This window comes from Heterocephalus glaber, unplaced genomic scaffold, assembly GCF_053883595.1.
Source record: "Heterocephalus glaber isolate CG9 unplaced genomic scaffold, H.glaber_assembly_v1.0 deba00001532, whole genome shotgun sequence".
In the NCBI taxonomy this organism is placed as follows: Eukaryota; Metazoa; Chordata; class Mammalia; order Rodentia; family Bathyergidae; genus Heterocephalus; species Heterocephalus glaber.
Window position 1 is genome coordinate 25,452,993 of NW_028258330.1, and position 26,018 is coordinate 25,479,010.

General features: G+C 42.7%; 1 long non-coding RNA gene across 1 annotated transcript in view; it reads right to left on the bottom strand.

The window, feature by feature from the left end:
- Window positions 1-18,632: 18,632 nt before the first annotated feature.
- Window positions 18,633-26,018, bottom strand: part of LOC147824708 (uncharacterized) — a 40,863-nt gene continuing 33,477 nt past the window's right edge. The window contains exon 4 of the long non-coding RNA XR_015442015.1: window positions 18,633-24,475. This is a non-coding gene — a long non-coding RNA (uncharacterized LOC147824708). The remainder of the gene's footprint in view (window positions 24,476-26,018) is intronic.

Sequence of the window (26,018 nt, forward strand, 5' to 3'; positions counted from 1 at the left end):
CTCTTTTCTTCTGCCCACGGTCCTGGCTCACTTTGGGGAATGGGGCTAGATGATCACTTGCTACTCTAGCCTGCTGAGTTTCCACAATCCTTTCATTGTAACATTTGCTAAGAGCCTCGTTCGGGGACTCTAGGAATCAAATAGTCGGGGATGCTCCTACTCTTCTTCAATTCTCAGATGATAACTCCGCAGAAGAATGCAAAGTGAACATGGGTGCTCAGAGAACTAACAGGGGTCCTGGCCCAGTCTGACAAGACATGGGGTGGGGTGGGGTGAGGGTGGGGCAGGTCCCTGGAGCGAGCTGGGAAGAGGAGCTCAGTAAACGAAAAGAGAGGTAGCGGCTTCTAGCCAGGGGACTTAAGAGTCCCTCCCCTCCCCGGCCACTGCCTCTGCCTGTCTCCCTTTGCTGACAGCACCAGTCCTGATACTACCGCCGGACCTCCAAGGTCAGCCTTTGTTGGGTTGGAGTCGCCTTTACCCCACTCTGTCAGGCGAGGGCGCTCTGCTTCCAGTTTTGGCTTCAGCCGGTGGCAACCAAACCCCACCCTCCTGCAGGGCGGGATTTGGACGACTGTTTTGTAAGCCTCTCAGCGCTGTAGCAGACAAGCCCTGCAGTTAATGGCTCCATCTCAAAGAAACAAAGGCTCGGAGAAGTTTAGTGAACCTTGCTAGTGAGTTGTCTTTGGTTTATTTTGGAAGGTCTTAGCCCAGGAAGGCATCTGCTATGGGCGTTGGTTGTGACACTGAGTGTAATGCTAGTTGACATTTGAGTTACTTCCTTTGGTCTCCACAATTCTAAACTTTAATCTCCAGGTAGATTCTGCAATGATACTCACTTTACAGATGAGAAGCTGAGGCTTATAGAGGTTGATTTGCCCACAGATAGGAAGCACCAATGCTATTTGACTCCAGAGGCCCTGCTGGTAACCACTTTTGCCATACTCACTACTCCCATACCACACAGGCACCTTCATTTGAGAGGGCCAGATGCAGAGATGTGCAAGGAAACAAGACAAAGCCCCTGCTCCTGGACATCCATTTAGTGAGTGTGTGTCTGTACACACAAATGCACTCACACAAACCCTTATACGTGTATTCACACACCCACCATAATGCATAAATGCACATGCTCATGCACATGCATACATGTACACTACAAAAATACTCATTCAGCCAGACATGTTGGTGCACACCTGTAATCCCAGTACTCAGGAGGCTGAGGCAGGCAGAGATCTGTGAGTTCTGGGCTATGTAGTGAATTCAAGGCCAGCCTGAACTACATAGCAAGACCCTGTCTTGGAAAAATAAAACCAAATTTAAAATTTTTTTAAATTAAAAAGAAACATTTATTCGTAGACATTCACATGCTCTCTCACACATTCACACATATTCAAACACTCAGTCTCACGTATGCTGTCAGGTTAGACAAGGATCAGCTCTTTAACACTGGCCTGTGCTTTAACTGCCAGAGTCCTGGGGCCTGAGGTTCAGCCCGTGAGCTGTGAGCTGTTTGTGACATCCACTCATCCTCTTTCCTTTCAACTGTGGGACAAACAACTGTCAGGTCAGAGAAGGCCACTGGAGAACACAGATGACTCAGACAGGGCCTCTACCTTCAAAGAATGTCCTCACCAGTGGGGGAGAACAACTCATTGACTATCTCCATGCAATTTATCAATCCCAGAGAAGTGTCCAGTGTGGAGGAGGAGATGGCTCACTGGGCCTGGGGCCCCCTAGAAGAAGAGGTGCTCACTTGGTCCTTCAGAATGAGCCAGGCAGGGGTGTGTGGCATATGTCTGTAAATCTGCCACCCAGGAGCCTCAGGCAGGGGGATCACAAGTTCAAGCCCAGCCCGGTCAACTCAGCAAGATCCTATCCCAAAATAAAATTTAAAAAGGGCTGGGGATGTGGCTCAGTGGTAGAGGTGGTAGAAGTAGCATGCACAGGGTCCTGGGTTCAATCCCCAATGCTGCCAACAAAGAAAGGAAGGCAGGGAGGAAAGGAAGGAAGGGAGGGAGGGAGGGAGATGTAGGGAACAGGGAAAGGGGACGTTACTAGAACCTCTGCAGTAAGTCCTAGTCTCCTGCTAGCCACAGCAGCACAAGGTGAACTAACTTATTGTACAGGAAAGGTAGAAAAAATGAGACTTGGAGAAAAAGCTGACCTTTGGGTCTGACCAGGACTGCTCTGGGCGGCAAAGACAAAAGCCCCCAATTTACCACACCTTTTATTCAGTACATCAGGAGAAACAGATGTAACAAATGACTTGCAGAGAGTCTAGTAGATCTGGATAAACAAGGTGTAACAAATGACTTGCAGAGGGCTGGGAATTTAGCTCAGTGGTTTCACCGCCTGCTGCAGTAAGTGCAAGGACCAGAGTTCAATCCCCAGTACCAAAAAAAAACAACCCCAAAACAAATGATTTGCAGAGAGTTCAGTACATCGGGATAAACAAAGTGTAACAATCCAAGAACAATGAGGAACTGAGTAGATGAAGATTTTGTTCCTCCCAGGATGTCTTCAGCTGGTGTAATCTTGTCCTGGAGCATCACAGCATCACGGGATCATTGAGGTCTCAGTTGTGACCAGGGGCCAAAATGGAATTATGTCTCAAAATGCCATAGCTGGCCTGTAGGCAGGAGAACTAGGCCTAATCAAATGGTTTTTCCCTAAAATTATGTAGCATTGTTCCTGACAGGAAGAGAGGAAGGGATGTAGGGAGGAAGGAAGGAGGAAAGTAAACAAAGCAAAAAGGAAAGAAAATAAAAAAGACCTGAGCCCACCTGCCTTGAAAGCTCAAGGTCCTGAGTTCAATTCCCAGTACTAAAAAAAAACAAAAAACAAAAAAAGACCTGGGCAAACAAGGAAAATTGCTCAGGCTGTCCAGCCACTCCTGGCCCAGAGGAAGGGGCTTCTGAGCTGCTGTCCCACTGCTCCTGGTCCAGAGGAAGGGGCTTCTGGGGCACCATCCAGCCCACTGCTCCCAGCCCAGAGGAAGGGGCTTCCCCAGCACCATCTGTCCCGCTACTCCCAGCCGAGAGGAAAGGGCTTTTAGGCTGCCATCCATCCCACCACTCCTGGCCCAGAAAAAAGGGCTTTTGGGCCACCGTCCATCCTGCCACTCCTGGCCCAGAGGTAGGGGGCTTCTGAGCCACCATCCCACTGCTCCTGGTCCAGAGGAAGGGGCTTCTGGGCCACCATCCAGCCCGCCACTACCAGCCCAGAGGAAGGGGCGTCCTGGCCACCATCCCTCCTGCCACTCCCGGCCCAGAAGAAAGGGCTTTTGGGCAGCCTTCTGTCCCGCCACTCCAGGCCCAGAAGAAGGGGCTTCCAGGCCACCATCCCTTCCGCCGCTCCTGGCTCCTGTCACACCTCTCCCAGGTCAGAGGAGGTGAGCCATGCGGGTGCCAACAGCACCCCCCGACCCTCCCAGTCAAAATGAGAGGACACATAAATAAGTCTCAAAACCAGACTTCCAGATCACCTACAGCAACCCCAAAGGGAAATGAGATGGAACACTCTGATACTCAACCACCTGGATCCACTGAACTGGCAACAAAAGGGGATCTGGAAAAAATGAAATCAGAAATAATTTCTCAGATAACAGGAGAGATTGTCCTCCTAGTGCAAGACATGATTAATAAATCTAGAGAGGAGCTGAGGAACACGATGGAATCCCAACATAGGAAACAAATGGAATCCATAAAACAGATGCAAATAGATTTCCAGGACATGAAAAACTCCATTGAAAGTCTACACAGCGGAATGAGCCAATGTGAGGACAGAATTTCAGATATAGAAGATAAGATTGCAATTAATGACCAGGCAAAGAAAAATGGCTTCAAAATTATAAGGGAACATGAGAAATCAATCCAGCAGCTGCTAGACAATGCAAAGAAGGATAACATAAGACTAAAAATAAAATAAAATAAAATAAAATAAAAACATAAGACTGATTGGAATCAAAGAAGAAACAGGAGAGAGTGCAGATGACATAAAAAACTGTTCACAGAAGTAATGGCAGAAAACTTCCCAAGCAGGGGAAAAGAACTTGTCATACAGATAAGTGAGGCACATAGGACTCCAAATAGCCTTGATCAAAAAAAATCTACACATAGACATATAATTGTTAAGATTCCAGAAACTCAACAGAAGAACAAACTTCTACAAGCAGTTAAAGAAAAGAAACAAATCACATACAAAGGAAAGCCCATCAGAAACACAGCAGACTTCTCAACACAAACCATCAAGGCAAGAAGAGCTTAGAGTGACATATTCCAAGCCCTAAAAGAAAACAGCCTCCAACCCAGATTGATATACCCTGCAAAGCTATCTTTCAAGATTGATGGAGAAATAAGATACTTTCATGACAAAGAGCACCTTAGGAACTTCGTAAATACCAAATCAGCACTCCAAAAAAATTTTACACAATATCCTAGGAACAGACATTGAGGATCACAACCCTAGGAAGCAAAGCAGAATGAACCCATCTGGCATGACAAGAAATTAAATGTAAAGGGGGAGAACCCAACAAAAAGAAAAAGTCATGGCAATGACAAGTCAATACATTTCAGTTATAACCATCAATGTTAATGGTCTCAATTCACCAATCAAAAGAAATAGACTGGCACAATGGGTCAAGAAGCAAAATCCAACAATATGCTGCATACAAGAAACATACTTAATTCAAAATGAAACTCACAGACTGAAAGTTAAAGGGTGGAAAACAATACTCCATGCAATGGGAACCCAAAAAAAAGCAGGAGTAGCTATCCTCTTTGCAGATCAAGTAGATTTCAAACCAACACTGATTAAGAGAGATGAAGAAGGACACTACATCCTTGTAAAGGGAACAATCCAAGAGGAAGAGATGACAATCATAAATATCTATGCACCAAACACTAGTGTGCCCAACTATATAAAACAAATACCAATGGATATGAAAAGTCATATATGCACTAATACAATTGTAGTGGGGGACCTCAACACCCCACTGTCACAAATAGATAGATCAACTAGACTAAAAATAAGTAATGAAATACTAGAACTCAATCGAACTCTTGAACAAATGAACTTAACAGATGTTTACAGAGTCTTCCACCCCACAAAACCAGAATACACATTCTTCTCAGCTGCACATAGGTCATTCTCCAAAATAGACCACATACTCACACATAGAACATGTTTAAATAAGTGCAAAAGAATTGAAGTTATCCCGTGTATATTATCAGACCATAGTGCGATGAAATGGAGGTCCATAGCAAAAGAAACTGGAAAAATTTCATAAACATGTGGAAATTGAACAACACATTTCTGAACAACCAATGGGTCACAGAGGAAATTAAAGAAGAAATCAGACAGTTCCTTCAATTAAATGACAATGACAATACAACATATCAGAATCTATGGGACACAATGAAAGCAGTCTTACGAGGGAAATTCATAGCAGTGAATATGCATATTAGGAAAACAGAACGAGACCAATTAAACAACCTGATGCTGAACCTCAAGCTTCTAGAAAAAGAAGAGCAGGACAACCCCAAACCTCATACAAGGGAGGAAATTATAAAGATCAGAGGAGAAATCAATGCAATGGAGACTAAGAGAATGATACAAAAAAATCAGTGAAGCCAAGAGTTGGTTCTTTGAAAGAATCAACAAAATTGACAAACCCTTAGCCAACTTTATCAGAAAAAGGAAAGAAAAGGTCCAAATCCATGCCATTAGGAATGAAAAGGGTGAAATGACAACAGACCCAGCAGAAATACAAAGGACCATCAATACCTACTTCCAGAACCTATACGCCAATAAGATGGACAACCCAGAAGAAATGGACAGATTCCTAGATACATATGAATTACCAAAGTTAAGTGAAGAAGACCTAAAAATTCTCAACAACCCAATATCAACTAATGAAATTGAAAACATAATTAAAAATTTATCAACTAAGAAAAGCCCGGGCCCTGATGGCTTCATTGCTGAATTCCACAAGATATTTAGAGAGGAACTACTGCCACTACTGTTTAAACTCTTCAATGAAATTGAAAGGGAAGCACTACTCCCAAATTCATTCCTGGAAGCAAGCATCACCTTGATCCCCAAAGCAGAGAAAGACTCAACCGAAAAGGAGAACTATAGGCCAATCTCACTAATGAACATAGATGCAAAAATCCTTAATAAGATACTGGCAAATAGAATGAAGATCAATAAGAAGATCATACACTCTGATCAAGTGGGATTCATCTCAGGGATGCAGGGATGGTTCAACATACGCAAATCAATCAATGTAATACACTATATCAATAGAGCCAAGGACAAAAACCATATGATTATCTCCATAGACACAGAAAAAGCATTTGACAAAATCCAACATGCATTTATGATAAAAACCCTACAAAAAATTGGAATAGATGGTCTCTACCTCAATCTGATAAAAGCCATCTATGAAAAACCAACAGCCAATATCATACTAAATGGTCAAAAACTGAAATCCTTCACAGTAAAATCAGGAACAAGACAAGGATGTCCACTATCATCACTCTTGTTCAATATAGTTTTGGAAACATTAGCCACAGCAATTAGACAAGAGAAAGAAATAAAAGGAATAAAGATAGGAAATGAAGAAGTCAAATTGTCATTATTTGCAGATGACATGATACTCTATATAGAAGACCCCAAGAACTCCACCAAAAGTCTTCTAGACTTAATAACCAAATTCAGTCAAGTAGCTGGTTACAAAGTCAACACACAAAAATCAATGGCTTTCCTTTACATGAATGACAGACTCACTGAGAGAGAAATAGGGCAAATAATTCCTTTCACAATAGCATCCAAAAAACTGAAATACCTAGGAATCATCCAAACGAAAGAAATCAAAGACCTCTTCTCTGAAAACTATAGCACTCTGAAAAGAGAGATTGAAGATGATATCAGAAAATGGACAGACATCCCCTGCTCCTGGGTAGGAAGGATTAATATAGTGAAAATGGCCATACTTCCAAAACTGCTGTATAGATTCAATGCAATTCCAATTGAGATCCCAGCAGCATACTTCATAGACCTCGAGAAAACAATCCAAAAATTCATTTGGAGCAAGAAGAGACCCAGAATAGCAAAAGCAATTCTAGGTAACAGAGACATGGCAGGGGGTATCACAATCCCCAAGCTGCAACTCTACTACAAAGCTACTGTGATAAAAACAGCATGATATTGGCAAAGAAACAGACCTGAGGACCAGTGGAACAGATTAGAAGATGCAGAAACAATGCCAGACACACTCAGCCATCTCGTCTTCGACAAAGGAGCCAAATACCCTCGCTGGAGGAAAGATAGCTTCTTTAATAAATGATGCTGGAAAAATTGGGTTTCAACTTGCCAAAGATTAAAACTAGACCTATATCTCTCACCATGCACTAAACTAAAATCAAAATGGATTAAAGATCTAAATATTAAGACAGAAATGCTGAACTAGTTGGAACAGAGGTTAGGTAGAACTCTTGAAGACATTGGTGTAGGAAAAGATTTTATGAACAAAACCTCAGTTGCCCGTGAACTAGCACAAACAATCAACAAGTAGGATCTCTTCTTATTAAAAAGCTTCTGCACAGCAAGAGAAACCACCAGCAGTGTGAAGAGACAACCCACAATGTGGGAAAAAATCTTCACCTGCTATTCCTCAGACAAAGGTCTACTATCTCGAATCTATGAAGAACTTAAAAAGATCAGACCTCCCAAATTTAAAGACCCAATCCAAAAATGGGCATCTGAAATGAACAGACATTTCTCAGACAAAGAAGTAGAAATAGCAAATAAATACATGAAAAAATGTTCAACATCACTGGTCATTTGAGAGATGCAAATGAAAACACTGCTGAGATTCCACCTCACTCCAGAAAGAATGGCTGCTATCATGAAATCAACCAATAACAAATGCTGGCAGGGCTGTGGGGAAAGAGGAACCCTGCTCCACTGCTGGTGGGAGTGTAGACTGGTGCAACCACTGTGGAAATCAGTATGGAGATACCTCAAAGAACTAGGACTGGAAGTCCCATTTGACCCCACTATTCCACTGATGGGGCTCTTCCCCAAAGAATTAAAAGAATTATACCACAGTGATATATGCGCACCCATGTTCATAGTAGCACAGTTTGTGATAGCTAAAACTTGGAAACAGCCCAAATGCCCATCAACTGGAGACTGGATAAAGAAAATGTGGGCTTTTTTAATAAAATGAAGTACTACTCAGCCATAAAAAATGAGAAATTAGAGACATTTATAGCTAAGTGGATGCACATTGAGGGAATACTCTTAAGTGAAATAAATAAGACACACATGTATAAATACCGAATAGTTTCTCTGGTGTGAGAAACTGAAAGTGTAAAGAAGTACTAAAACGTATAATAGGTAATGTGAAATAGGAAGAAAAGGGGCAAAGGGGAAGGTAGTGGGAGGGGTAGGGGAAAGGAAAGAAGGGAATGGAATTAATATGAGAAAATGGAAAAATAGGAACAAAATCTTTGTAAATAGGGAGGAATGGAGGGGTTGAAGGGAAGGCTGGGCAAGGGTGAAAAATAAGAACCAAGAGAGATTATGTAAAGGTGCAAATTTTCAATAATGTATGTCATTGTATTGTATACCTGAAATGTACCAATGATTAGAATGAATAATTGATAATGTAAAATAGGAAGAAAAGGTCCAAAGAGGTAGGGGTAGTGGGAGGGGCAGGAGGAAGGAAAGAAGGGAAAGGAAAAATGATGAGAAATGGAAAAAATGGAAACAAATTCTTTGTAAATAGGGAAGGGTGGGGGGGTGAAGGGAGGGCTAGGAATGGGGAAAAAATAAGAACCAAGATGCATTATATAAAGGTACAATTCCCAATGAGAAATGTAATTGTGTTGTATACCTACAATGTACCAATAAAATAATTTAAGGAAAAAAAGCAAATAAAAGACAGATAATAGGAATAGAGAGATAGATCTTTTGCTAAAGTAAAGGTGGCCAAGAGATGAAGGACTGGGAGGAGAGAAGGAGAAGAGAAGACATGTTATATACACATAGCAACTTCTCTATGGGGAAGAATGTAAACATGTACTCCAAACATGTACCAATAAAAATTTAAAAAAAAAGAAAAGAAAATTGCCCAGGTATGAGGACCACACTTAAAAGTCATGACAGTGAAAATACGGCAGGGGCGGGAAATAGTACCTAACATCAAAACTGTTTCAAATCGTGGACTATTTTATTAAGCCCCCTGCACAGCCCTATGGAATAAACATCGTTACTAGTTGGATTTTGTAGCTAGGAAAACTGGGGGGTGGCGAGGGGCTCAGCACCGCTGTGCCTGCCTGGCAAGTGCAAGGTCCTGAGTTCGATCCTTGGTACAAGAAAAAAACTGAGGGTCGGGAAGATTGAGTTGATTATCGCAGAGTTGGGATTGGAACCCTGCCCTGGCTGGCTCCAGGTCTAGGCTCCAAGCCCTAGTGCCCTGCTTGTAAACATGCACACCCTCCCTCCCTCTCCACCTGGCACTGAAGGGCATGCCGACAGGTACACCAATGAACTGTCACCCTACAGATACCCTCCAGAATTCATGTAAGCACCCTGAGGCCTCTTATCCAGTGTCACCAGGAACAGGGCTGCTCTGTTGTTTTAAGCCACTAGTTTTGTGGTACTTTGTTCCAGCAACCCTAGGAATCTGATACAGATTTTGAAAAGAGGAGAAAAAATGGAGGAGGTAGGCAAGGTGGACACCATTGTGACCTGGTTTCCTTCGTCCCCCTCAGGGAGAACACTGCCATGAGAATTGCTGGGTCAGTCATCCCAACCATCACCCTAGGGACCGCAGAGCCACTCTCCCCAGGAATGAATCATCCTGGTGAGCTATAGTTTGTTATCAAATTCTTTTTATTTTAAGCAAACTTGTGGAAGTGTCCTAAGGGAGGAGTTGTGGGGTGGTGGAGAGGTCTCTGGGGAGGCAAATCAGCCAGGCCTGGTATTCTGTGTTGGGGTGCACAACTGATGCCCATTCCACACAGAGCGCCCGGGGGGAGAGATCACCAGTAGGAGAACCAGAGACAGGACAGGGACCCATAGGAAGAGAGAGGAGGAAGAGGGTGTGAAGTGTGTCATCTTAGACAAAAGCGGTGACAGAAGGTTGGACACAGTGTCCAACTCTGCTTGTTTCTTTTTCTCCCTTTCCACATTCTCTCATGTTCAAAGGCATTTACTAGGTGCCAGTGTTTTGTTTTCAGTTTCCCCTTCCATTGCAGAGAAGGCTGCATAAGATGATCCCAAAAAGGCCTTTTTAGGACCTTGTGTGGTTCTAGTTGCCAACTTGGATTCTAAAATGCAAGCACTGACAGTAACCCCTTAAACTAAGGCATCCAGGATGGAAGTAGTGTTTCCATGAGTGGTCACAGCTGGGACATATACATTTTACAGAAGAGGAAACTGAGGTTTGAACCACATAAATCATCAGAGTCAGTGTTGAACAAGATCCTGGGGCCTAAAGAGCTCACAACCATGGGAAGAGATTGCTACCCCAGTGGTTTGCTGTGACTGAGTGGATAACGGGCTGTGCCCAGATGGCAGAAGAGGAGAATCCAGCAGGAAGACAAAGATCGGCATCCCCTCCCATGCTGGTCTGAGGCTTAGCATGGGTAATTCTCTGCTCTAGCATCAGCTATCTACTGCTATTTAACATCCCCCTATTCTCAGTGGCATAAAACAATAGCAACCATTTCTAGTATTACCTTTCAGTTTGAGGGGTTGATTGGGCTCAGCTGGGCAATTTCCCCTCCACATCTCTCATTCAGTTGCAGCCAGATGGCAGCTGGGCTGGATTCATCTTGAAGATTTGAGCTTGTGTCAACTGGGATCCTGGCTGGGCCATCAGCAAGAAACCTACACCTGCCCTCTGCATGTGGCTCGGGCTTCCTCATATGATGGTAGCTGAGTTCCGAGGGAGAGTGCCAGAGAGAGAGTCAGGCAGAAGCTGCATCACCTCCATGAATATCTGAAGGAAGACACTCTAGGCAGAAGGAACTACAAGGAAAAGGACCCTGGCACATTCCAGAAGTGGCAAGAAGGCTTCTGAATCACAGTGAAGTGAGCTGAGGCCAGAGGAGAGGGAACTGGGTCAGAGAGCTGAAGGAGATGGAGGTCCATGAGCTCAGGTAGGGAGGATGACTCTTCCACCTCTCCTCTTCATCTCTGTGGCCCTACGAGTTAGTTTCCTGGGGCTGCTGTAACAAATGACCTCAAACTGGTGGCTTAAAATAACAGAAATTAATTTTCTCACAGCTCTGGAAGTTAGAAGTCTGAGATCAAAGAGTTAGCAGAGCTATGCTCCTTCCAAAGAATCTAGAGCAGATTCTTCCCTGCCTCTTCCGGCTTCTGTTGGCTCTAGGAGTTCCATGGCTTGTAGGTGCATCTTTGAGAGTTTCTTTAGAAGGGCACTTAGGGTTGGGTTTGGGGTCCACCCTGACCAGGATGACCTCATCTCAAGATCCTTAACTTGATTAGATTTCTAAAGATCTTTTTTCCAACTAAGGTCTCAAGCATAGGTTTTGGGGATTACGATGTGGACATATCTTTTTGGGAGCCACAATTCAATACATCATTTTAGGGCCAGGTGAATCTGGCTTTCAGTTTCACCTTTGGAAAAATGGACAATAGCAGAGTCTCCCAAGGATTAAAAAAATGACCACAAATTCTTTCATAATACCCCATACATCCTAGGTATTCCATTTTAAATTATTGTTACTGGGGAAGGGTGTCAGCCTCCCTCAATGTGCCATTCTATTAATTTTTTTTTTAAGCTCATGTTGAGTAAAGCCTCTAGTAAGCACCATGGGAGTCAAAAATGAAGAAAAAAGCCCAGTGTTAGATTCCCTACCTGAGGTTACTCCAGTTGGCAAAAGACATCTGCCTCCCGTACACTTAATCAGGGAAATACAAATTGAAAACACAGTAAAAAATAATTTCACACCATAAGTTTGGCAAAAATTAGCAAGTATTCATTTAGAAGTGAAAAAAAAAGCCATGGACTGAGAGGAGAGATTCCCAGTATGTGTATCTTACCAAAGATACACATCCAGAATACATGAAGAATGTATTTTCTCACTGAAAACCTCATAAAAGAACAGAGAAAGAATGGGCTGAAGTCTTAAACAGGCTCTTCACAAGTAACATATCTAAGTGGCCGAATTTTTTCTTGTTCCTTATAACAAAAATGATCCTGACAGATGCATTCTTCCTGTTCATGTCAAAATGCTAACTCTTTTGAGGTTCCACTATTACATTAATGGTTTGCTGTTTCTGTCAGCCCCTTCTTCATTCAGTGAAGACTTTGGCTTTTGCCTCACACTCCTCCTCTTCCTCCCAAGCCTGGTCATCTCTCTGGGCAATTTGTCAACTCACGAGGTTGGCCCATCCTCCACTCTGGCTTCCTGATTCCTTGATCTGATCATCGGTGACCTTAACCTATACTTCATTCCAGCTCCTCCTCTGCTAGCCACACCCTGGACCTTATCATCCTGTGGGCACTAGGGCTGAGTTTGGCTGCAAAGCCCAACTAAAAAATGGGCATACAGAGACTGGGGATTTAGCTCAGTGGTTTCGCCGCCTGCTGCGCAAGCACAAGGACCCGAGTTTGATCCCCGGTACCAAAAAAAAAAAGGGCATAACAATAGAGGGGTGCTAGTATCTCATATTTACAAAAATCTGAAGGTTGGCAGGCTCCAGGTACATTCATTTCAGTGGCAGCTCTGTAAAGTAAGACCAGGTTCTTACTTTCTCTTCTTTCTGCTGTCCCCACATATTGGCTCTGTCATCAAACTGGTTCTTCCCATTTGCTCACAAATTGCTCCAGAGGCAAAGGGGATCTCTTCTTCCTTCTGTCACATTATGACACAAAAGGAAAACTTTTCCAGATATGCTTTTTCCCTCCACCTCTCATTGCTTGGTAGTAACTTCCTCTTGACCAGCATTGCATCACCCACCCATACCTAAGCTCAGTGTTGGTATGTCATCAAGATTAGATTCCACTTCATAGACTAGAAAGGAAAAAATAAAAATGGATTAAAAAGAAAATGTTTCTCATGTGCAAAGCTTTTGGAGGTAGGCTATCCAGGACTGATTTGACAGCTTCTTGCTATCATCTAGAATTTATCTTTCTACTCTGCCATTCTTGGTGTGGCTTCCATCAACATCACCACATACTCCAAAATGGCTGCTTTAATCCCAGCCATTATACCTACCTCTTTCCAGGTAGAAGAGAAGAAGAATATAATACCTCTTCTCCCCTAATATCCCAGAAATCCATCATAACATCTCACATTATACCTCCTTGGTCATACTTAGTCACATGGACACATCTAGTTGCAAAGATGCTGAGAAAATTTTTGTTTTGTTTTGTTTTTTGAGACAGGGTCTTGCTATGTAGTCCAAGCTGGCCTTGAACTCACAATGATCCTCCTATCTCCAGCTTCTCCCTGCACTACCACTCTTGGCTAAAAACGAAGTCTTTTATTTCAGGAACCTAGATATGCCTGGTTAAAAACACTGTTATACTCTTCTCTTGCCCAAACTTCCTTTCCTTGATGTCTGGAAGGATAAGGAAAAAAACTATGATTTGGAGCCAGACATATTTGGACTTGAATCCTTCCTATTGCCAAGTTAATTGAACTATCTGAGCATCTGTTTGCATAGCTATATAATGAGGATAAGTCAAAGTAATCCTAGCACTCTGGGAGGCTGAGGCAAAAGGATCGCATGTTCAAACCCAGTCTGGGCAATTTAGCAACTTAACAAGAGTCTGTCTTGAAATAAAAAGGTTTTAAAAGGGCTAGGAATGTAGCTCAATGCAAAGGTCCTGGGTTCAATCCCCAGTATTTAAAAAAAAAAAAAAAAAAGACCTGCTTGGTCTTGAAATAGAAAACCTGACCAAATCCTAGGATAGGAGGTTTCTTTGTCTTACAGGAAGTCACAACACAGGGAGTGGTTCATGTCGGTTCACTGATTTGATGTCTTAGCTAGTATCTCTGGTGCGCTTGGCCCTTCATGTCTGTGGACTCGTGGAACACATTGCTCCACGGACAACATCATGGAGTTGTCCTCTCAGGGGGAATGTGCTAGGAGTGTTACTGTGTGCTGGAATGTTTCAGGTTTAATGTTTCACAATCAAAGAAGAACTATTTATTGGGCATCCTTTAATGTTTAATAAGCACTTTCTGAGTGCTATGCACATAAATGATATTCCCGCTCATCCTCACAATTCCATATGATGTTGGGATTATTATCCTTTTTTCTTTCTCTCTCTTTTATTCCTGGTGCTGAGGGTTGAACCCAGGCCTTGCACATGCTCTGCTACTGAGCTATACACCCAGTTTTAGGATTCTTTTTTTTTTTTTTTTTGTACTGGGGATCGAACTTGGGACCTTGCACTTGCAAGGCAGGTGGCAGAACCACTGAGCTAAATCCCTAGCCCAGGATTCTTCTTTAATAAAGGAAAAAAACCCAGACTCCAAGAAGGACAAAAGGCTCATCCAAAGTCACATTGCAGGGCTGAGGATTTAGCTCAGTGGTCCTGCCACCTGCTGCTCAAGTCCAAGGACCGGAGTTTGATCCCTGGTACCAAAAAAAAACCCCCCAAAACCCCCCACAAAGCCACCTTGCAAAGGTGGGACACAAACCCAGGTGTGTTCCAAATCCTGTGCTCTTTAGGGACATCCTAGGATCTCCAGTTGGCAGGAGAGTAAATTAGAAAGTCCTTTTTGGAGAAAAGTTGAACAATATTAATGCGAAAAATAACATAACTCCCCCCTTTACTCTTTTTCTGTTTTTGCCAGCTCTCGGGTTTGACCCTGACAGTCAACCGCATCCAGGTGTCACACCCTACAGCCCCCAACCAAGTAGATAATGTTCTTCTTTCTTGACCACAATGTTCTTTTAGCTTTTATAGACAAGCTTACAGCACCCACCCCAAACCCCCTGACTTCAAAAGATAATACCACCTGCAAAAGTTCTGCTTCTGTAAAATTCCACTCAGCTTGCTTTCAGTCCACCCCAACCAAAACAAGTGTATAAAACCTTGTTCTACTAGGAGTTTGGAGCTCAGAATTTGGAATGCTTAATTCCTCTGGGCCAGCCGGCTTAATAAAGCTTGTTTCCCTCTATTTCTCTGGAGGGCTGTTCGTGTTTCCTGCACCACCACCAGTAAATCTAAAATTGCCATAACAGTACCACTCTGAAACATGTAATGGCCAAAAAACAAACCAAAAGAAGTCCTGGCCTTTGGCTCAGAAGTACACTGTCACAGCCCACCCTACAAAACACGTCCAGGTGGACATGGGGGCATGTACCAGCTCTTCACCTCAGTATCATTTGTAATGGCGAAAACTGGGAACTACGTATCCACCAACAGGGAAGTTAATTAAATAAACTCTTCTGTTAGGAAAGGACTGAAAAGGGCAATGGTCTAAATGTGGGTTCAAAGTTCAAATACTGTCTCACTCACTCAGTTAATACCCAGTCACGCATCACTTAATGACGGATACATCCTGAAAAATGTATCATTGGGCAATTTTGTTATTGTGCAATCTTCACAGGGTATTTATGCAAACCTAGGTGGCATAGGTCAATTACTTCACATGGTCTCTTGATGCAATCAAGGGACAGATTAAAAAAAAAAAAGCCAGGCGTGGTTCTGCATGCCTGTGATCCCAGTACCTGGGGAGACTGAGGCAGGAAGATCACAGTGAGTTCGAGGCCAGCCTGGGCTACATAGTGAGTTCAAGGCCAGCCCTGAACTACATAGCAAGACCCTATCTTTAAAAAAAAAAAAAAAAAAAAAAAAAAAAAGAGACAGATAAACCCGAGATGTATGAGGCTGCTGACAGTGTAACTATGTTATAGTAAGCTTTTGTGGGGGAGGGTACTGAGGGTTGAACCCAGGGCCTTCACACTGAGCTATATCCTCAGCTGTTTTTATTTGTTTAAGATGATCTCACTAAGTTGCTAAATTTCCCATGCTGGGCTCCAGGTTGTGACCCTCTTGCCTCAACCTCCCCGAGTGCTGAGGTTACAGGTACGTGCCACCACACCCAGTTCAGCAAGCTTTTTTTTTTAAATAAGTAGAAAGAGTATATTCTAAAATAATGATAAGAATCATAAATACACAAACCAGTAGCATAGTCATTTATTATCAAGTCTTATGTACTCTACATAATTGTATGGGTGGTACTTCTGTGACTCACAGTGCAATAGGTTTGTTTATCCCAGGATCACCACAACACAAGAGTGATGAATTGTGCTATAATAGTGCAAGGGCTACCACATCACTAGGTGATAGGAATTTTTCACCTCCATTATAATCTTATAGGACCCACTGTCATTTCCATCTTTAACCAATGTCATTTCCATCATTGACCAAAATATTATTACAGTACTTGATGCATGACTGTACTTAACCTCTTCAGGCTTCACTTTCCTCCCCTTTAATAAAATAGATAAAATACTTGGAAGGCTGAGGCAAGAAGATCACCATGAGTTCGAGCCCAGCCTGGGGTTACATAGTGAGTTTAAGGCCAGCCTGAACTGCATAGTGAGACCCTGTCTCAAAAAAAAAATTTTTTTTTAATGGAAAACAGCTCATCTCACACTCCAAGATTGGAATGAGATGGTGCATGTGAAGCACAAGATAGGGCCCGGTACCTTGCAGACACGTAGGAGTATCTGGGATACTGGGAGGCAGTTAAAAAGTACTAGTTATTCTTTATGTACTTATATAAAAAAGAAATCTCTAAGTCACGGAGTTAATTAGGAAAAGCTAGCCACAGAACAGCAAGACCCCTTTGGAAAGCAGAATGATATATGTCCCTATGTTTATGCCCTAAGTGCATAAAAACAAGATCTAGAGGCTGAGGCAGGAGAATGGCTCTGAGTTTGAGGCCAGTCTGAGCTACATAGTGAGTTGAAGGCCAGTCTGAACTACATAGTGAGACACTATCTCAAAAAATGGAAAAAAACCCACCCAAAACCAAACCCAAGATCTGGGAGGATAAGCACATTCATGACCATCTTACCTCTGGGGCAAGGATTAGGCAGAAGGGTTAAAGAGGAATTTTGCTTTTTTTCCCCTAGACTCTGCCACTTACTAGCAGTGTGATCTTGGGCAGGTTATATCACCTCTCGGTGAAATTTTCCCCATCTGTAATATGGGAGATTTGCTGATAATGGTTGTAAGGATTGAGTTGACACACATAAAACATGTATAGTACTGCCTGCTACACAGTTTGGAATTAAATTTTTTTTCTTCTTCTCTGCATTTTCATGATACTCAGTAACCTCTCTGGCTTGGTCAGGAGTCAAGGGGAGCAAGGCTCTCATTCACATTTCCTGCAGGATCATATGTTAAGGAGAAACTCTAAAAAGTTTGAAGGGTTACACTGACTCCAGGATAAGGTTAAGCTTCAAGGTGGTAGAGAGGACTGGAGGGGGGAATCCAGTAGCGCCTGGATCCAAGAATGGGGTCTAATTACTATATGTTATAACATTTAAGATCCATCATCGTAATATACACCTTTACTTGATGTGATAAACATTTGATGTTTAATTTTTTTTAAAGTATTACAATTGGGCCGGGGATTTAGCTCAGTGATTTCACTGCCTGCTATGCAAGCGCAAGGACCTGAGTTGGACCCCCGGTACCAAAAAATAAATAAATAAATAAATAAAGTATTACAATAAAAGACACATTGTCATTACTCTCTCTCAAAATACTCCCCCCATTGTTGCTTCAAACACACTTTTCCTAGCATTCTTACTACTTTATTTATTTGGTACCGGGGATCGAACTCAGGACCTTGCACTTTCAAGGCAGGGGCCTGAACCACTGAACTAAATCCCCAGCCCACCACTTTACTTCTTGAGACAGGGTCTCACTATGTTCGGGCTGGCCTTGAATTTACTAGGTAGCCTAGGCTGGTGTCAAACTCACACCAATCCTCCTGCCTCAGCTTCCCGCGTGCTGGGATTATAGGCATGGGCCACCATGCCTGCCCCTTATGACTTTCCAAAACATTTCTGGACATTTTATTTTGTGAGTGTCTTTACTTGCACTTCAGTGGCTAATTCATTGTCCTGGATTGCTTCAAGATGTTTACCTTTCCTGGTCATTTTGACTTTGGGGAGGAGCCAGAAGTCACATGGTGCCAGGCCCAGCAAGTAAAATGGATGAAGATACACCTTAATGTCTTAGGAGCCTGCTGCTCTCTGGATGGCACTCAATATACTTTTGGGGGCGGGGGGGGGGGCTACTGGGGATTGAACTCAGGACCCTGCACTTGCAAGGCAGGTGGAGGAACCATTGAGCTAAATCCTCAGCCCCTCAATAGACTTTTTTTTTTTTTTTGTAGTACCAGGGATTGAATTCGGGTCCTTGCACTTGCGCAGTAGGCTGCGAAATCACTGAGCTAAATCCCCGGGCCCAGGCCCCCTCGACATACTTTTGATCATACCTTATAAAGACATTTATGAAAGAGGACTTCCAGAAGTGCCTCAGGAAGTGCCAAAAATGATGGGATAAGTATATTCAAATCAAAGAGGAGTATTTTGAGAGGGATTAATGACAATGTGTCTTTTACTGTAATAAATTTTTAAAATTTAAACACTCATTGTATATTTTGATCATCTCTTTATATATGACCTTATACTTCTTTTTTTTTTTTAAGTTCTGAGGATTGAATCCCGGGCATTTGTACTGAGCTACATTCTACAGTGCATTTTTTACTTTTCACTTTGAAACAGGGTCTGATTAAATCACTGAGTTGCCCAGGCTGGGGTTGAACTTGTGGTTCTCCTGCCTTAGCCTCCCAGAGCACTGGGAATATGGGCCTGTACCACCAGCCCTTGGGTGGCCCTGTAATTTTGTAAATACTACAATTAGGTTAGGACTTGCCATCTACTGTTAATGATTCCAGTTTCAAAGATATTAAAAGGTAAACATAATTATGGGCCCCTAAGCACTGAAATTAGAAATGATGCCCTCTCCTCAATTTTTAAAAATGTCACTACACTGTAGAAGAAGTGTAAGAGCATTTTCCCATGACAATTATTTTGGAGTTTTTTTGGGGGGGATGATAAATGTCAAATTTCCTACACCATCTTTCATTTCCTTTGTTTCCCTGCAAGGGCTGAGTCAGCCTGTTGGGTGACCCAGGCCTGCCCTGGGGGAGGAGGAGGCCACACAACTGAGTCCTTTGAACTTCTCCCCTGCCCCGGCATCTGGAAAAGGGCCAGGGTTTCTGAGGGAACAATGGTGCCAGCCAGCTGCCGGCGAAATAGGACTGAACAGCCTGGCCTGGCCTGGCCTGGGTCCAGAAGACTGCCCCTTGCACCTGAGAGCTCCGCTGCACTTCTGCAAAGGTCTGAGTGAGACAGGGCAAGTGGAGTGCGAATTCTGTTTTCACTGGAAAGCCTTATACATGGAATCCATGCATGGAATCTCCCAGCCAGAGGACCTCAAAGAATATGAGATGGAACCACCCAGTGTACAGATGGGAAACAAAGGCTCCTGAAGGGATTGATTGATACCTTGGCACAGGTCCGGCAATAAATCAACAGCAACACAGACAAGATTCCAGGTTCTCTTTGACACGAAAGGTCCACTGTCAAGTGTGACTTGTGCAACCTTTTATAAACATGCCCCAATTTTGTTGCTTTCATGAAGTGTCTGTCTGACACATTAGACAGTATCTGATTTCTTGATCACTGGAATTTGAAACAGGATCTCAAGTATGAATGTCTTCAGGGCAAGGGAGACCTGTGGACACCTGCCTGTCCCTGCTGTTTCCAGCCAATATTTACTGTGACATAGTAACTGCCTGACTTCAAAGCCCACCTCTAACACTCCATATGTATGTGAGCTTGGGTAAATGACTTTGTCACTATGGTAGTGGCCTCCAAACTGACCCTTGATGTTTTATCCATGGTACCCTTCCCCTGTATAGTCAGTCTCCTCTCACAATGAAGAGGCTGACCTGTATAACCACCAGGAGATTGCAAAAGTGACAATCTGACTTCTGAGGCTAAGTCAGAAAAGACACTGCAGCTTTCACCTGTCTCTTGGAGCACTGGCTCTAGGGAGAGCCATGTGGTACAGCTACTTGAGCAACCCGATGGAGAGATCCACATGGCAAGGGTCTTAGTCTGTTTTCTGGGTTATAACTTTACTACAGACTGGGTAAATTGAAAACGATAGAAGTTTATTATTTATTTGACTCATGGTTCTGGAGGCTAGGATGTCCCGAATGCAGGGGCCACATCTAGTAAGGGCCCTTTTGCTGCATGAAGATGGCAGAAGGCATCACATGGTGAGACCACACAAGAGAATGAATGACCTAGAAGGGGCTGAACTTGCATTTATAATAAACCCAGGCTTGTGGTAACTTGTGGTAACTATTCCCATATTGCCCCTCAGGATCTAATTACCACTTAATGACCCCACCTCTCAACACTGTCATAATAACACTTAAATATCAACATGCATTTTGGGGGGGACATTCAAGCACAGCAGCAAGTAACAGATTTTTGCCAGCAGCCAATTGATTTGCAAGCCTTGTACCCGAGCCACCTTGGAATTGGGTTCTCAGCCCCAGGCAAGCTTTAAGAAGACCGAAGTCCTGGTCTATATTTTATTTGTTTGTTTTTGTTTTTTGAGACAGGGTTAGGCTCCCTTGAGCTCACTCTGAAACCCAGGATGGCCTGGGATTCGAAGTGATCCTCCTGCCTCAGCCTTCAGAGTATTGGGATTATAGGGGCTACCATGCCTGGACCTGGTCCACATCTTGACTGGATTCTCATGAGTTATCACAGGTAAGAATCACCCAGTTAACCTGCCACTGAACTCCTGACCCACAGAAAATAGGTCAGATAATAAATGTTTATTGTTATTTTTATTGATTTATTTTTTTGGTACTGAGGATCAAACTTGGGATCTTGCTCTTGCCAATCAGGTGGTGGAACTACTGAGCTAAATCCCCGGCCCCACAGTAATAACTAATATGACCATATTGGCCTTCCTCATCTTTAACACAAGAATGGATGATAGCATCTGTTTCATATAATCATAATAATGAGGATTCAATAAGATAGCCCAGGAAGAAGGTCTGGCTTATACCAAACACATTGTGGGTGGGAGACAATGGTGCTGAAATAACATGGTCTTCATTAATTAAGAGCAGAGGTTAAGGAAGGGCCAGGAGGAGAGATGAAGTAGCAACACTCAGTCTCTTTATTCTCCTGGCAGTTCAGCTCTGAAATACCCCTTCCCAGGACAGAAGGCATGGAGATCCAGTCTCCTTTCCCCAGAAGGCAGTGTGGGACTGTGTGTCACTCAGCATTCCTCTTGGAGGGCCTCGTCTTTACCATCCCCAAACCCACCCCTGGAACTTAGCAAGGAACCTCTTGCTCTTCTGCTAGGAGGTCTAATAAACAGAATTTTCTCTGCTTTAGCACTTTTCAGGGATGTTCCCTGACCCCTGGAAGCCAACCCAGCAAGGAGCAAAACTTTGCTCCTTAATCCATGTCTGAGAACTGGGTTTAAATTTTAACTGCTATGGATTGCCCTTTGAAAAATCACTCAACCTCTCAAGAATAACTTCCTCATCTGCTGAACAGAATTAGTGAGTTTTGCTTCTTGGTTGTTGGAAGAAGAAATAAAACAAGACAGCAAGGAATGAAATCTTTGTTGATTGAAACAATAAATTGGAACCCACTTCCCTTAGGTTCAACTCTGCTCCCTGCCCTGTCCCAAGTAGTTCTCTACCCACAGGTAGAGCCATTTAACTCTCACATGCAGGTTTTGTCCTTCTCTTTGAGACCAACTTTGTTTTTTTTTAATAGAGAACCTTAAAGAGACTTAATTGCTTCAATCCAGGGTTCAGCAATAACTTACAAATGTGTCCTAGTGCCTTCTTCCTATGCCCAAGGTCAATTTAAAATAAATTATTTTAAAACCACCAAAGTAATAAAATCACATCATTCAATACTGATCTTAAATTTGGATGCACGGGGCAACCCACTTTCAGGACCCCTCCATCTCTCAGGAGTTATTTCTCAATAAATCTTTTCTACTCTTAACCTCCATTGTTCCTTAGAATTCATTCTTCGATTTTGGGGGAGATGAACTCAGCACATCTGATGTCTAGCAAGTTAGGAATTATATTTCTCCTATATCAGTAGGTTCACTGATTCTTGTCATGGAAAAAGAATTTCCTGGACTGGAGAAAATCTGTATAAAGACTGAAGTGAGGAGGAGGCCCTCTGCAAGCTAGAAAAGAGCACTCACCAGGAAATAAACCCTGCTACAGCTTGATCTGAGATTTCTGCCTCTAGAACTGTGAAAAAGAAATACAGTACCCGTTGTTGAAGACATAGTCTGTGTTATTTTCTTATGGCAGCCTGTTGTGGTTTCTACCTAGATGTCCCTCTAAAGCTGCATACGCCCATAGGTGGGGCTTTAGAGTGGTGATGAGATAGTGGGAGCATGATACCCTTCCCTGGATTAGTCCATTGATGAGTTTATTGCTAAATGTGAAGTTGGGAGGTGAAGCCTGGTCAGAAGAAGTGGGTCGCTGGGGGCGTGGCCTGGGAGGGTATGTCTTCCTCCCTCCTCCTCCATCTCTCTCTGCTTCCTGCCTGCCATGCCGTGAGCAATTCCTCTCTGCTATACCACTCTTCCTTAGAGCCCGCCAAGAATGGACCAAAACCTCTACAAACTGTGAGCCAAAATAAACCTTCTCTCCTTTAAAAACATTTCTTTGGATGCTCATTGGATTAACTAGAGAGGTTGACATTGTTATCTGAGTCCCACTTCCAAGGATCTGGATTTTATTGTTTAGGATGTGGCCTAGACTCTGAAAATTTTTAAAAGCTTTCCTTGCCTTCTTCCCTTGAAGTTAGGAAAGGATGAACTTAGATGGATGGATTTACCTTTCCATCTGAAAACAAAACAAAAACAGAAAAATATGAAACAACTGTTTTTAAGAGAAGGGACATAGAGCAATGAAAGACAGTGATCCTTGTAAGACTATGTTATGGCTTGTGTTTAGATGTCCCCTCAAAGACTCATGTGGTCTGAGGTGGGGCTATTTTGGAAGTGGCTGAATCTAGAGTGTGTGATTGATTCATGATGCAGGATTAAGGGTGTGAATACTACCCTCCCTATGTAGTCTGAATAAGATAAAAGGGGCAGAAAGATGCTGTTAAGGTCCCTTGTTGCCTTTGCTGTTGCCACCACGAACTCTTGCCCCTCTGGCACCCTACCTTGGAGCCAGCCAATTATGGACTGAAACCTCTATGAAGTGTAAGCCAAATACACCTTTTCCCCTTTAACTTGGGGTCTTGGGTATTTTGTCTCAACAACAAGAGAAAAGAAACTGAGACAGACTGGGAACAAATGAGGTAAGATTGTAATTTTCCCAAATAGTCTACATAGTTTTCAGGCCCAGGTGGAGCCCAGCTGACTGAGTTTAGAAGATGGAGCTGAGAGTCCAGGAAAACCCAGGAAGCTAGAATTTGCAGGACAGAGTGCTGGAAAGAAGAGCTACATAGAGGACTCTGGAGTCCTTTTGAAGTGTTCAGTTGAATACTTATTAACTCATGCATGTGAAGAAACTATCTGAAGATGGAGAAAGAACCACCCAAACAGACTAGAGAAGATGTTCAGTGCTTATACAGAGCCACAGATGCTGGCTGTTTCCATCAGGCACACTGGAAAGCCTCATGTTTCACAGTGTATTTGGTAGAATACTTAGAAGGGTATTGCCTCCATGTTAAGAAATAAGCTAAATAGGGCCAGGGATTTAGCTCAGTGTTGCTGCCTGCCTCACAAGCACAAGGTCCTGAGTTTGATCCCTGGTACCAAAAAAAGAAATGTTAAATAATGTGTTAGGTACAGTCTAATATTAACAATAGCTGAGCCGGGTATGGAAGTACACATCTGTAATACCAGCACTAGAGAAGCTGAAACAGAAAAATCACAATTTCAAGGCTAGATAACTTAGTGAGACTCTGTCTCAAAATAAAAACTAAAAGGGCTGGGCATGGTGGCTTATACCTGTACTCCCAGCACTTGGGAGGCGAAGTAGGAGGATTGCCACAAGTTTGAGGCCAGCCTAGGCTATATAGTGAGCTGAAGGGCCAGCCTGAACTACATAGTGAGACCCTGTCTCAAAAACAAACAAACAAACAAACAAATGAAAAAGGGCTGAGGATGTACTTTGGTGGTAGAGCACCCTGAGTTTGGTCTCTAAGACTGCAAATAAGCAAGCAAGCAAGCAAGAAAGCAAGAAAGAAAGAAAGGAGGGAGGGAAGGAGGAAGGAAAGAACGAAAGAAATTTCCAGGGCTGGGGATTTAGCTCAGTGGTGCTGCACCTGCCTTCCAAGCACAAGGTCCTGAGTTTGATCCCGGTACCTGAAAAAAAAGAAAAAGAAAGTTCATATTCCTGGATAGGTAGAACCAATATAGTCAAAATGTCCATACATGCAAAACTGACAAAGAGATTTAACACAATCACAATCAAAATACCAACAACATTCCTCACAGAACTAGAGAAAACAATTCTAAAATTCATGTGGAACCAAAAAGTGGCCCAGGACAGCAAAAGCAATCCTGGACAACGAGAGCAAAGCAGGAGGCATTACAATTTCAAATTTCAAGTCATATTACAAAGCTACTGTGATTAAAATAGCATGGTACTGGCACAAAAACAGGCATATGGATCACTGGAACAGAATAGAAGAAGCAGAAACAACCCTGGGCATATTCAGCTACTTGATCTTTGACAAAAGGGCCAAAAACATACATTGGAGGAAAGAGAGCCTTTTTAATAAATGGTTCTGGGAAAATTAGATATCCTCATGCAGAAGATTGTAGACCCACATCTGTCAGCATGTACTAAACTAAAATCAAAGTGGATCAAAGATCGAAATATTAAAACAAATACTTAATCTGCTAGAAGATAAAATAGATAAAACTCTTGAAGACATAGGCATAGGCAAGGACTTTCTGAACAGAACCATAATGGTACAAGAAATAGTACCAAAAATCAAATTGGATCATATCAAATTAAAAAGCATCTGCAGGGCCGAGGATTTAGCTCAGTGGTTTTGCCGCCTGCTGTGCAAGCACAAGGACCCAAGTTCCATCCCTGGTACCAAAAAAAAAAAAAAGAAAGCATCTGCACAGCAAAGAAAACAAACAACAGAGTAAAGAGACAACCTACAGAATGGGAAATTTTTTTTCCAGCTATTCCTCAGGCAGAGGACTAACATCTAGAATATATAAAGAACTCAAAAGAAATTAGACTCTCAAAATAAAAGACTTATTCAAAAGATGAGCAACTGAAATGAATTGACATTTCTCTGAAGAAGTACAAACAGCCAATAAATACATGAAAAAATGTTCAATATTGCTGGCCATTAGAGAGGTGCAAGTAAAAACAACACTGAGATCCTATTTCACTCAAGGAAGAATAGCTATCATCAAGAAATCAAATAATAACAAATGTTGCCAAGGCTTCAAGGAAAAAAAGGAACCCTTCTCCATTGTTGGTGGGATTGTAAACTGTTTGCAGCCACTAAAGGAATCAATATGGAGATTCCTCAAAAAACTAAAACTAAAGGTTCCATTTGACCCAAGTATTCCACTTCTAGGTATCTTCCCCATAGAGTTAAAGACATCCTATTATAATGGTACATGAATACCCATGTTTATAGCAGCACAATTCATAATTAGCCAAATCTTGGAAACAGCCTATATACCCATCAACAGAGGAATGGATAAAGAAAAATGTAGTATTTATACATAATGGAGTACTACACTGCCACAAAGAAGGATAAACTTGAGTCATCTGCAGGAAAATGGATGCACCATGAGACCATAATGTTAAGTAAAATATATCAGACACACAAGCTTAAGTAGTGCATGGTTTCTCTTATATGAGGAACCCAAATAA